The sequence below is a fragment of the Nomascus leucogenys genome, chromosome 5 (genome assembly GCF_006542625.1).
Source record: "Nomascus leucogenys isolate Asia chromosome 5, Asia_NLE_v1, whole genome shotgun sequence".
In the NCBI taxonomy this organism is placed as follows: Eukaryota; Metazoa; Chordata; class Mammalia; order Primates; family Hylobatidae; genus Nomascus; species Nomascus leucogenys.
This window is the reverse complement of record NC_044385.1, coordinates 50,465,970-50,479,417: the sequence shown is the minus strand read 5'-3', so window position 1 is coordinate 50,479,417 and position 13,448 is coordinate 50,465,970. Positions and strand designations below refer to the sequence as shown.

Sequence of the window (13,448 nt, the reverse complement as noted above, 5' to 3'; positions counted from 1 at the left end):
TCACCTGAGGTCAGGAGTTCGCAACCAGTCTGGCCAACATGGTGAAACTCTGTCTCTACTAAAAATACAAAAATTAGCTGGGTGTGCTGGCGGGTGCCTATAATCCCAGCTACTTGGGAGGCTGAGGCAGGAGAATCGCTTGAACCCGGGAGGTGGAGGTTGCAGTGAGTCGAGCCTGCGCCGTTGCACTCCAGCCTGGGCAACAAGAGAGAAACTCTGTCTCAAAAAAAAAAAAAAAAAAGAATTGCTGATTCTCCCTCTGTAGCAAGGAGATAATGTTCTACAGAGAGACATTTACATGTAGAGGGGGACTGCTGTTGAAAAGAGCTCTCAAAATCCTAATGCATTATGAAGAGTGTTACAAGTAATCAATTCTGTTCTTTCCTGAGGACACATTTTCCCATGACAGGTTTCTGAAATTGGGGCAGACCTCTAAATAAGCTGTTCTTTCAGAAGTAAAATCAGAGAGGACTTTCCATTGCCTGTGAGGAGGCTTAGGAAGAAGAGACAGAGGCAGACGGGAGCTTGAATACGAATGACTGTGAACATAGAGAAAGAGGTACTTCTATAAAGACACAGTTCTTAGCTACTCATGCTTTGCCTATGAAGATTTTTAAGATTTGGCTTATTTATAAATGCCTCTGTATTTTAATACTTCAACAACATTCCATTTTGACTCATTTAACAAATGAGTTAAATGCGCACCTGCTGTGTCAGCAGCTTTCAGGCCACGTGCCAGGGATGCTGTGACATTCCAGGCTCAGTCTCTGTCCTAAGTGGGCTCTGAAGTTTGGGGGAAGGTGATGATGTGACAGTGAGCTGGTGGTGCAACAGCCACTGGGGCTTGTAGAGACAGAGGGTGCAGAGAACCCGACCAGCAGGGACTGAAGGGAGGTGATGGCTGGGAGACGGGAAAGGTAGGTGAAGGGAATAGCATGCTTGACGACCTGGATTTGAGTGAAATAAATTTGGCTTGGCTAGAAGGTTGAGTTGTGAGGAGGGCAAATGACTCAAGATAGGCAGGGGATAGATCATAAAAGCCATGAAGTGCCATATGCGGAGTCTGGACTTTTTCCAGAGGGTAGTGGTCAGTCATTGAAGGGTTTCAGGTGCCATTTCTTCTGTGGACTTTCTGGAGCCCTCTGACTGATTTTCCTGCCTTGCCCTGTCTCTCTCTTCTTTCTCTTCTCTGTCTCCACACACACATATACACACACACTCTTGATCTGTTAGTTTGGCAGAGCTAAACCCTTGATTCTACCTTCACCTTATTTTTCTCCTAGCTTCTTCAATGACTTTTCTTTTTTTTCTCCATGCAGAGTCTCACTGTGTCACCCAGGCTGGAGTGCAGTGCATGAGCTTGGCTCACTGCAACCTCTGCCTCCTGGGTTCAAGCGATTCTCCTGCCTCAGCCTCCCAAGTAGCTGGGACTACAGGTGCCCGTCACCATGCCTGGCTAATTTTTATATTTTTAGTAGAGATGGAGTTTCACTATGTTGGCTAGGCTGGTCTTGAACTCCTGGCCTCATGATCCACCCATCTTGGCCCCTCAAAGTGCTGGGATTACAGGTGTGAGCCACTGCATCTGGCCTTCAAGGACCTTTTCAATGAAACAAATAATATTTCCCATGAACTACTAGATAGAAGAGAGAGAACAGAGCAGGGTAGCTGGTGGCTAAGAATTAATAAGCAAATTTGATATTCATCCATTCACATTGCAGATGCTATTTTTTTTTTTTTTTTTTTTTTTTTTTTTTTTTTTTGGAGATGGAGTCCCACTCTGTCACCCAGGCTGGAGTGCAGTGACGTGATCTTGGCTCACTGCAACCTCCGCCTCCCGGGTTCAAGTGATTCTCTTGCCTCAGCCTCCTAAGTAGCTGGGACTACAGGTGCGTGCCACCATGCCCAGCTAAGTTTTTGTATTTTTAGTAGAGACGGGGTTTCACCATGTTGGCTAGGATGGTCTCGATCTCCTGAGCTTGTGATCCACCCCCTTCGGCCTCCCAAAGTGCTGGGATTACAGGCATGAGCCACCACACCTGGCTGCAGATCCTATTTTTACATGAGGCAGAGAGCTACAATTCCTATTCCTGTTCTCCCCAGGAAATCACTAGCATCTTACGTTTTTCCTACCTGTCCGCAAATTTACATGTCAGGAAGAAAATGTAGCATGGATGAGACTAGACCAAAGGTCATGTACTGATGGGTAAAGAGCCGGCATTCTTTGTGTTCACAAGAAGGAAGCAAACCTGACCTTCCATCGCTAATCATGGGTATTTTTTCTTATTTATTTTTTTGAGACAGAGTCTCACTCTGTTGCCTGCGTTAGAGTAGAGTGGCACAACCGCAGTTCACTGTAACCTCCGCCTCCCAAGTTCAAGCGATTCTCGTGCCTCAGCCTCCCAAGTAGCAGGGCCTACAGGCATGTGCCACCATACTTGGCTAACTTTTTGTATTTTTAGTAGAGACAGGTTTTCAACATGCTGGCTAGGCTGGCCTCAAACTCCTGACCTCAAGTGATCCACCTGCCTTGGCTTCCCAAAGTGCTGGGATTACAGGTGTGAGCCACCCCGCCTGGCCTAATCCATGGGTTTCTTGCTCCTGCCATTTTGGAGACTCTTCAACCCACATTCTTTGTCTGGAGGGGCTGGCATGGAACACAGGAATCTGTCTCTGCTAAGCAAGCCTCTCTGGGAAGGGGAAAAACTGTATAAAATCCAATTTTCTGTTAAGACAGGCTGAACGTTCACACACACAGCCAAATCACTTATTAATCTGCTCCCATCAGATGGAGGGAGGCAGAGAGATGACAGACATGCTGGAATAATCTTTGAGGGGCTGCGGCTTAATGAAAATGAGTTAAGGCCTAACCTCTGTAAACTCACCAGAGTTTACACACATGAAACAAAGCAAACATTGCCAAGAGATCAATGTTCCTTTATAAGAAGTCCCCAACCCCAGTGGGCATATTCACCTCAATTCAGCAAACATTATCAAGAGTCTACTAATGTTTGAGGGAGTTCGATGCAAAGATGAAGACATTCCCACTGTTGAGAATGGTGAGAAATTTCTCAGTCACAAACCAGTCAGTTTACAAGTCAGTGGTTACTACCTGCTTTCTGATCTGGGTTGTGATAATGCTGTGGGTTAAGGAAGTAAGAGGCATTATTTCTCTACTCAACAAGTTTATACTGTATTTGAGAATTCCAGGAGGACACCCCTCGCTTTGATATGGCTGATGTGTGAAGTATTTAACAAGGGCTAGGGCTGTACACAGCCAGGACAATTGGCCCTGCTCGTGGGTCCTGCCTGAAAGCTGGCGCCGGCATGCCATTTAACAAAGTGATTCCATATGTATGATTGTCCCTAGTCGGTGTAGCCAAAAATTACTGGGAGAGTTTCTAGCCTTGGAATGATCAGAGAAGACTCTCTGGAATAGGTGGATTGGAGCTGAGTCTTGAATAGAAGTACTATGTTTTGAACTGACCCAAGCCTATTTTGTTGTTTGACAAAAATAAAGTTCTTTGGTTTTACTCTTGGTAACTTCTGTCATTTGGAGGTGGATAGGAGTTAAATGACTTCTCTCCTACAACCTTGCCACCAAGTGGTATGTTAAACAGTGAAGGTGTCTAACTCTGAATTCTCCTACAAGTACAAACATTCATTAGGTAGGGAGGTACAAAACCCATCACTGAACTGGTTCCTGAAAGCTTGTGAAGCCTTTATGGTCTGTCTTTAGGTACTCCAACTTGCATCTTGCATGAAAGTTCCTTCTGAGGCTGGTGCAATTCTATTCTGCTGGCTGAAGCAGTTACCCTTCTAGTCTGATTAGAGGATAGAGCCTTATTAAAGCAAAGGACACAGACCAAGAGAGTGTTAGACTTTCAGTGCTTTGGGTGCTGGGCTCAAGGGAGGTGTTTTTTGTTTTTTGTTTTTTTTTTTTAGATGGGGTCTCTCTCTTGGCCAGGCTGGAGTGTAGTGGTGCCAGCACCGTAGCCCCCAGAATAGCTGGGACTGTGAGCATGTGCCACCATATCCAGCTAAGTTTTAAAATTTTTGTACAGACAGGGTCTTGCCCAGGCTTGTCTCAAACTCCCAGCCTTAAGCAGTCCTCCTGTCACGGCCCCCCAAACTGTTAGGATTACAGGTGTGAGCCGCCACACCCAGACTAATTTATTTATTTTTTAAAGACAGGGTCCTGCTCTGTCATCCAGGCTGGAGTGCAGTGGCATGATCATAGCTCACTGTAACCTCTAACTCCTGGGCTCAAGTGATCCTTCTGGCTCAGCCTCCCAAAGTGTTGGGATTACAGGCGTGAGCCACTGTACCTGGCCTCAAGGGATTCTTACATGCTTCATTATTACAAGGGTATCAGAGCCTGAGAAAAATTTCAATCCATCACATATTGAGCACCATGCTTTTCATTACTAAAATATTTATTTCTAACATTCCTTATGCTAGTAAACTTTCAGGTGCAGCTTTAGGTACCATGTTGGAATTATTTGAATTGTAGTCATGTCTGGGAGTAGATTTCTGATTAGAATCCTTCAAATGCTAACTCACTCTTTCTGGACTCCTCATTTGGATACTTTCAATGTTAAGAACTGTCCTGAGAGGTGGATTAAAGTTAATTTACATACAAACATATAAGGGCTGTAACAGGATTCAGAATTATATAAGTGCCATAACAAGACTCAGAGAGAAAGGGGGACAGGATTATTCCAGCCTAGGGCAGGTTGAATAGTGGCGGGATCTGAAATTTGGGGGGAGGTATGGGGAAGTGGGAAGGAGGGAAAACATTTCCTTCTCTCAGTACATTTCCTAAAAGTGGTGCCTGTCAGCATTCTTAAAAAGGTTATTACCTTTTAAAATCATGACATGACAGTTGATAAGCCTTTGTTAAAAAGAAATTAAGTAGCAGCAGCAGCAAGGTAAGAGCGAGATCACAGGGGCACGTGGGAGATGTAAAGTGGGGTGTCTTTGTGTGGGGAACTGACTGATGCCACTTTCAAGGATGACAATAGCTGCCGAAAAGTTCGAGATGGGTGAAGGTTTGTTGTTCCATCATGATTTTGCTCCCAGGTTTGATGAAAGCAAATCTCAGGTCAAATTCTATCTGGCATGTGTACATTTATTAAACACTTACTAGGCAAGCAGTGGAAACCAGTTTACACCAAGCTGATCAGGGGAATTGATGGAGTCCTTTAAGGAGCTTGCATCAATCACCACCTTGCATTGAATTTCTTACTCGGTAGACAGATAATAGAATATTATCTAGAGGAGGATAGATTTGGGGCTTTTTTGCAGACAGGCAACCAGAAATCTTCCAACCGTGTGGTTGAATTTAGAATCTCAAAAGGCCATCACTTAAGGGGCGGAGTCTCTCAATTGTCTGGCCAGTCTTGTGCCTCCAGTGTTAAAGTTGCTAATTAGCAAGTCAGGTATCACCAGGAAAAGTTACACAGACTTTTATCGTAGAAGTATTTGCAGCTTTGAGATGGAAAACGAGTTAATTGTGGCCTTCAAGATCCTATTATGTATGTTTAATAAACAGAAACAATGAAATACTATAACACAAACTACAACACTTTCTCCTAAGATCTTTCTTTGCAAAACATGATACACCTTGCCAAAGCAAGGTTTCAAAAAATTAGTTAAAAACTGATTTGTTTCTCTCCACGGAAATCTTTAGTAAAAGGCGAAAGATTTGTTCGATCTGAAGAGAAACCAGTTGAATACTTGGTAGTAGTTTAACTCTTTATTGTAGTAACGGCAACTCCTAGTACGCCGATGGTGCCTACAGTTCGCACCAAAAGAATTACTGCCTACAGTTTGCACAAAAAGAGTTCTTTAATATTCCCATAGTTAGAAATGTTGAGTCAAAAGAAATATTCTTTTAAGCTTTAAAGAATTTACTATGTGCAGGGTACTATGGGTATGCAAATGAGATGTTGAGTCATCACCTTGAGATTCCACACCTTGTTATTCACCGGGTGCCTTTGGTGCTACCACTAGGGGGCGAAGTAGAGGACATGCTAGCTGGGTTCTAAATCCCATCCTGGGTTAACCACAGAAACTCGTTTTAGCCCTTTTTCTATAATGGGACTTGGAGTACGATTTGTTATCTTTAGCATCATCTTATTTTGAAACAATTACACATTTACAGGAAGTTGCAGCAATAGTACAGAGAGGCCTTGTGTACCTCTACCCAGCTTCCCCAGTGGGGAATCTTTTTTTTTTTTTTTTTTCCTCAACTTTTAATTTTAGATTCCAGGGGTACATGTGCAAGTTTATTACCTGGGTATATTGTGTGACGCCGAGGTTGAGGGTATGAATGATCTTGTCACCCAGGTACTGAGCACAGTACCCAATAGTTAGTGTTTCAGCCCTTGCCAGTCCTCCCTCCCACCCCCTAGCAGCTCCTGGTGTCTGTTGTTGCCAACAGGAGGACCTGATGGTTAGCTCCCCAGTGGGGACTCTTCCATAGTGAACTCAAACTCAGGAACTTGACATTAGTACAACCCACAGACTTTAATCAGATTTCACCTGTTTTGCAGGCACTTATTTGTGTATATGTATATAGTTATATGTGGTTTTATCACATGTGTAGATTCATGTAAACACCAACATGATAAAGATACAGAACCTTGAAGAGCTACTCTGTGCTGCCTCTTTGATGGCCATACTCACCCTCCTCCTCTTCATCTCTAATCCCTGAAAAACCACAATGCTTTTTAATATATATGTATATGTGTATGTGTATATACATACACACATTTAGGATTCTTGTATCTTATTGGTGAGAAGATATTTTTATCACTCTGCAATGACCCTTTTTGACCCTGGTGATTTTCTTTCTCTGAAGTCTACTTTATCTGCCATTGATAGAGCCACTCCCACTTTCTTTTGATTCATATATGTATGCCATATCATTTTTCATGTTTTAACTTTCCACCTCCCCATTTCATTATATTTAAAGTGAATTCCTGTGGACAGTCTAGAGTTGGGTCATTTTTCTAGCAATCGATTCTGCCAAACTCTGTCTTCTAATTGCTGTATTTGATTGGGGTTTATTCAGCTTCCTGCATTTGTAAGTTTATGCTTTTTGCCAAATTTGGGGATTTTTTTCTGCCATTATTTCTTTGAACATATTTTTAACCTCATTTTTTTTTTCTTCTTTCCTTCTGGAAAATTTAATGACACCAATGTCAGATCTTTTGTTCTTATATCAAGGGTCTCTGAGGCTGTATTTTTTCAGTCAGTTTTCTCTCTTGTTCAGATTGGGTGATTTTTATTGACCTATCCTTAGGTTCAATAATTAAAAAAAAAAAAATCTCACTCTGTCATCCAGGCTGGAGTGCAGTGGCACAATCTTGGCTCACTGCAATCGCTGCCTCCCAAGTTCAAACGATTCTTCTCAGCCTCCTAAGAAGCTGGGATTACAGGCATGTACCACCATGTCCAGCTAATTTTTTTTTTTGTATTTTTACTAGATAGGGGGTTTTGCCATGTCGGCCAGGCTGGCCTGGAACTCCTGTCCTCAAGTGATCTGCCTGCCTCGGCCTCCCAAAGTTCTGGGATTACAGGCATGAGCCACCATGCCCGGCTCAATAATTCTTATGTAATCTACTTTTGCTATTAAGCCCATCTAGTAAGTTATATTAAGTATAATATTGCATTAATGTAAATATTATTATTTATATCAACATTTACTTAATACTTAATTTTGTTTTGCTTATTGTCGTTCCTTAGGCCCTGAGCTCTCTAGCCAGTCTGCTCTTTTCACCATTCACAATCTCCTTACATTTATTTTATATATTACATCCAAGGGTTTTAGCTGTCGTTAGTGGAGGGATAGGGATAAATGTGTGTACTATATCTTGCCTGAAAGCAGAAGTCTCTGTGTTTTAGTTTGTGTTTTAAAGTAAGTCTTAGGTATCATAAATAAGATGAGTTATTTTATTAATACACAAATAGGTTTCTGAAGAGAGATGGTGGAAGCAATGGACAGTGGGGGAAGGATGGGGCAGTGTGCCCTAAGGATGTGGTGATCCTTGGTCTCGTTCTTGTCTGTCACTATTCCCAGTCTCCCAGGCCCCTGGGCTGCCTGTGATGGCTGGTGGGTTCAGGGGTGCTCTGGGTGGGGAGGTGTCTCTTGGACAGCTTGGGCAGCTAATGGGCAAAGGGGACAGATGTAAAGATGTATGGGAGAACTCTTCAACATAGCTCTGCTCACTTGTTTCCCTGGTCTTTCAGGCAGTGTGTAAAGTAGAAAGGTGGTAGCTGGGATTATGGAGGGTTCCCTTCTTCTTCCCCTAGATAGATGGCAAAAGTGTTAGTTCTCCCTTTTTCTCTCTGAGATCACACTTTCTTTAATTGGCCTTCTGCCCTGGGGGCCTCCAACGTTTTGGGACTCCATGTGGAGTTCCAGTTTGCTATGTTTGCCCACTGCAGAGATGTTCTGTACAAATCAGTTTTCTTGCATATGTGAAGACTTCCGAAGTAGAAAGTAAGTTCTCTGAGTGTGAGGATCATTTTAGGGGCTGTGGCCCCCAACAGGCTGGGGATCTTTTTTCCTTCCACGTTATTGTGACTCACTTTGTCTTTTTGATATTCTGAGAAGGTGACACTAATGGTATGTGTGATTTATTAGCATAGTTTGAAGTTGAGGAATCATGATTGTGTGTAATTTGTTCTGTAGTCATCTCATTCTACTACTTTTTTTTATCATGATCTCCAATTTGTTTATCACCTTTTTTCCTTGTTTATAGCTCTTTTTTCCGTATACCGTGTAGAAAATTGTGTTTTTCCAATTTGAGAGATGTGGGGAAAATAATACAGTTTTGTGCCTTCAACTTCACCCTGAAATTTAATGTTTCTTTTTAAGCATTTGATTCCTTCTTTGCTGGCTTCAGGAGGAAAGGAAAGGTGGGAATATGGCATAGACAGAGCAGGGAGACAGAATCTATTCAAGTTAGACCGAATAGACTCTGCAGTGTTGCTCTCCTGCGTAATCCAAAGTGACTTCTGAGAAACAGGTCGGTAGGTAGAGTTGTGACCAGAGGATGTTACTGAGTTTAGGTTGGCAGCTGGGCTGAAGATACGCAAAATAACTTACCCATGTTAATTAGGTCCTCTTGATGTAATTAAACCCTCTTAAGAGGCTTTCTCTTTTCTTCTTCCACAAAACACCTCCCCTTTACCATTTTACACTGGACCAATTTGCCTGGCTTCTGTGGCAAGGGGCAATGAAGAGGCTGGGAATGGTATGCAGTAGAACAGGGCAGCCTGTGCCTGTCCTGTTGGCAGCGTCCCTGCCCTTGCAAGCATCTTCACCTATGCAGGAGGGTGAAGATGTTTCAGCAGGGACTTTGTTATTTACAGAAAAAAAGCTTTTATTAGTGGAAGCGTTTTATCTTTAAGAAAGTATTGATTGAGAGAGAGTGTTGTCTCTGGAAATTGTAAACAGTAAAATGATTTAGTTCAAATTCTTTTAGAAATAGAAAAGCAGCTGTTGAAGGAAAAAGAAAACTCTTCCAATAATTGCTCAATGAATCATTAGCCTGAGTTCATTCGGAGAGCAGTGCCTCTTTTGTGCAGAATTCTTACAAAATTAGACTCCTTTTGTGTTTCTTGTCTGGAGATTTACGGGCCATTAAGGTCAGTTTGCTGCCTTTGAATGTGCAGGGAAACATTTATGATTTCAAGAACCTTATAAAGGTTTTCCCTGATCTCAGATAAGTCTCACTCAGTGTAATTAGATATTATATATGGTCTCAAAGTAAACAATAAGCAAATAATGCTATTTAGGAAATAGGTACACAAACATGTATAGTATTTCTGTAGTATTTTATTTTTACAACTTCCTAGATATGAGGATAAGGAAAATAGTAAATATATTCAGCTCTATACTGTTTGCTCTGAAGGAAAAAGAGGTATAATAATGAAAAATGTAAACTGGTTGGTAAGGTAGGTCATTTCCATGTTTTTCTTTAAAAATTGATATATAATAGTTGTATAAATTTTTGAAGTACATGTGATACTTTGATACCTCTATACAATGTGTAATGATTAAATAAAAGTAATTGGGATATCTATCACCTGAAACATTTATCTTTATTTTTTTGTATAGAGAACATTACATATCTTTTGGTTTTGAAATACATAAATGCATTTGTGACTGTATTCTAACAGTCACTGCCTTCATTACCTAGTTCTTGAGCATTCATGGGGTTGACCTAGCTGGTGTTTTCTTCCATTTCATTTTCCTCCGTTGAATAGGCTTATTTCAGACTAGTGTTCTTCAAAGTGAACTGTTTTCATAATGCTTTTGTTATAAAGTTAGAGCTGGATTCCAATCAGAGGAAACATTTCTTCCATAGTATGTTAGTCATGGTTCCATTGCAGACAACAGAATCTATTGCAGTTATTTTGAAACGAGAATTATTGCAGGGATTTAAAGACATTTGAGAATAATAGAAAGCCTGTAGGAGCAGGCACTAAGTGAGCTACCAGAAACAGTTCCAAGAGCCACGGTACACAACATCTGCTGCCACATAGCTCCTGGGCTTGAGAACCTGGGGTTCTGGTGCCACATCTGACAGCTTCAGCATCTCTGAACTGACTGGACCCCAGAATCTCCAGCATGGCTGCTGCAGAACAGCCGAAGGGCCTCTGCCACCATTTTCTTCAGAAGTCTCACAGACCATACATTGTTTCTTTACTCTCAGAGTCATAGTGTTTGTATTTGTTCATCAGAAGCTCAGCCATTTTCAGACCTGCCAGCTACAGGGAATTCTGGGATATGTAGTTTTCAACCTTCTAACCTGTAATGTGTAGGAAGTCATGCTAGAGAGGAGTAAATAGTCGTGGTTGAATTAATCGGCAGTACCTGCTGTACAAGCAGATGTTTTCTTCTTAGGAATAGGTTAAGATGGTTGCTTTCCCGAATGCTGAAGTTCCTTTTTGTTAAACATGGGCTCCCTTCTTTTCAGTCCACAGTCTCTAGAACTTTCTTCTTTCCTTTTTTTGGACTGGGTTTGGGATCTTGAACAGCTGAACTCTTATATTTTAACTATGAGTGCTTCTAGCTGTTTCAGGATATGCAGCTTGAAAACTCCTGGAGTTGTGTTTCTGGGCCTATCAAAGTAAAATCGAGTTTGTTGTTTGTTCGTTCATTTATATATTTACTGAACAAACAAGGACATAGTACTTCATACATTCCTGGCTGTTTTCCAAGTGTTCTCCATACTTTATGTGTTTCTTATAAATATGAAATGGGTGCTCTACTGTAATACTACTGTACTTTGGCCATGTGTTGAGAGTCAGTAATTGATTTTTCAGAGAGTGGGCCTTGAGTTGGTCAGGATAATCTGCAGAGCAGATCATCCACTGGAACTATTCTGTGAGCTTATATTTTCTCCCTGCCTGGGGTTATAAAGGCATTCTAAGGCAGATACCAGGTTCTCCACTTTTGGTATCTCTTCTCCCCCTTTCCCAGTAGACTGTGCTGATACCAGGTTCCTAAAAATAGTTTGACTCATTGTATAATCATTCAAATTTTTCAAATTTTTATTGAGCATCTAATATGTTCTGTTTATTGAAGAATACAATGCTTAATATACATGCAGACCCTGTCGGAAAGGAGCTCACAGTATAGTGAGAGACAGCTCAGTAACCTGTAATTAAAGCACAGTGGGGGCTGGGCCTGGTGGCTCACGCCTGTAATCCCAGCACTTTGGGAGGCTGAGGAGGGTGGATCACTTGCAGTCAGGGGTTCAAGATCAGCCTGGCCAACGTGGTGAAACCCTGTCTCTACTAAAAATACAAAAATTAGTTGGGCGTGGCAGTGTGCACCCGTAGTTCCAACTTCTTGGGAGCTGAAGCAGGAGAATCACTTGAACTCAGGAGGTGGAGGTTGCAGTGAGCCGAGATCGTGCCACTGCACTCCAGCCTGGGCAACAGAGCAAGACTCTGTCTCAAAAAATAAATAAATAAAATAAAATTTAAAAAAGCACAATGGGATAAGTTGCTTTGATACAGGTAACCATAGTGGCATATTGTAGAAGCATAGGCAAGGGACACTGAGTCCAGGCTGAATGGATGGATTAGGAAAGGCTTCCTGGGAGAAGGCTTGCCTGAGCTGAGACCTGAAGGGTATGTCCTCATTCACATAATGCTTCAGTGATGGTTTTTCCAAATAGAGGGAGCAAAGCGTGGGAGGCCTAGCTGCATGAATGTGGTGCTGTGGGGTCAGAGGGGTCAATGCAGTTGTAATGTGGGATGGTGGGGGCAGTGAAGGTTAGGTACGATGATGGAAAGGTAGACAGGGGGACAGGGCCATTTTATGAAGAACTGCATGAGTCTCACTGAGAAGTTTCTCTGGAATGCTAAGGGGAGCACATGAAGAATATTAAGTGGGGGAAATAACATGATCAAGTATGCTTTTAAAAATATTACTTTGGTGCTGTGTAGGGGGCATGGAATGGAAGGAATAAAGCTAAATGGGTAGAAGTGAGTAGAGAACAGTCTGCAGAATTGAAGTAGGTCTAGCATATAGTACGGGGAGGAAAACGATTTTGCAGTAACTCCAAGACTTTCCTGGATAACAAAGCCTAATTGATGTGCTGTGATATAGTATATGAAGCAGCATATACTAGATGCTTAATAAAATTTCTTGAAAGATTTGAATGATTATACAATGGGTCATTTAAAAAAAATTTTTACTTTTATTTTTTTGAGACAGAGTCTTGCTCTGTTACCTTGGTTGGAGTGCAGTGACATGATCTCGGTTCACTGCAACCTCCACCTCCCAGGTTCAAATGATTTTCATGTCTCAGCCTCCCGAATAGCTGAGATTGTAAGTATGCACCAGCACTCCCAGCTAATATTTGTATTTTTAGTAGAGACGGGGTTTCACCGTGTTGGCCAGGCTGGTCGCGAGCTCCTGGCCTCAAGCTATCCACCCACCTTAGCTTTCCAAAGTGCTGGGATTACAGGCATGAGCCACTGCACCTGGCCTCAAATCATTTTTAAGCCTCATCCATGGCCTTTCTTAGACTCTGCTTCATTTGTAGACGTAAACTTCTGAGCTGATAGCAAACTATCTGCAAATACCATCCATAGGCATAATAAAACAGTGCTCCTGACCCCCATCTCACTAGGAGATAAACAGTGGAAATATTCAGCAGGTCTTGGACTGATTACAAAAAAAATCCAAAAAGACTCCAAAAACAGTGGCACCTGGGATCTGGGTTGAAGAACTAGCAGACTGAGCTAACTGATGTGGCTATAGGGTGAATTTCTCTCATTCACTTAGGGCGTCTCGGTGAGTGCCTTGGCACTTGGCTTGGTACTTTACATTTAGTCTGTTGACCAGGCCTTATTAGCTATGTGTTTGTGTTGTTTTCAGCTGGAGAATAGTCCTCAGTTTTCTGGGGAATGCAAGA

At 42.1% G+C, this 13,448-nt stretch overlaps 1 protein-coding gene and 1 non-coding gene across 6 annotated transcripts in view; one reads left to right on the top strand and one right to left on the bottom strand.

Annotated features, from left to right (window-relative positions):
- The window catches only part of HHAT (hedgehog acyltransferase), a 357,081-nt gene that overhangs the window by 41,177 nt on the left and 302,456 nt on the right, over positions 1-13,448 (top strand). The window lies entirely within an intron of this gene.
- On the bottom strand, positions 5,624-5,736 carry LOC115835232. Its single transcript, XR_004030227.1, has one exon. It is a non-coding gene; the product is annotated as a U5 spliceosomal RNA (small nuclear RNA).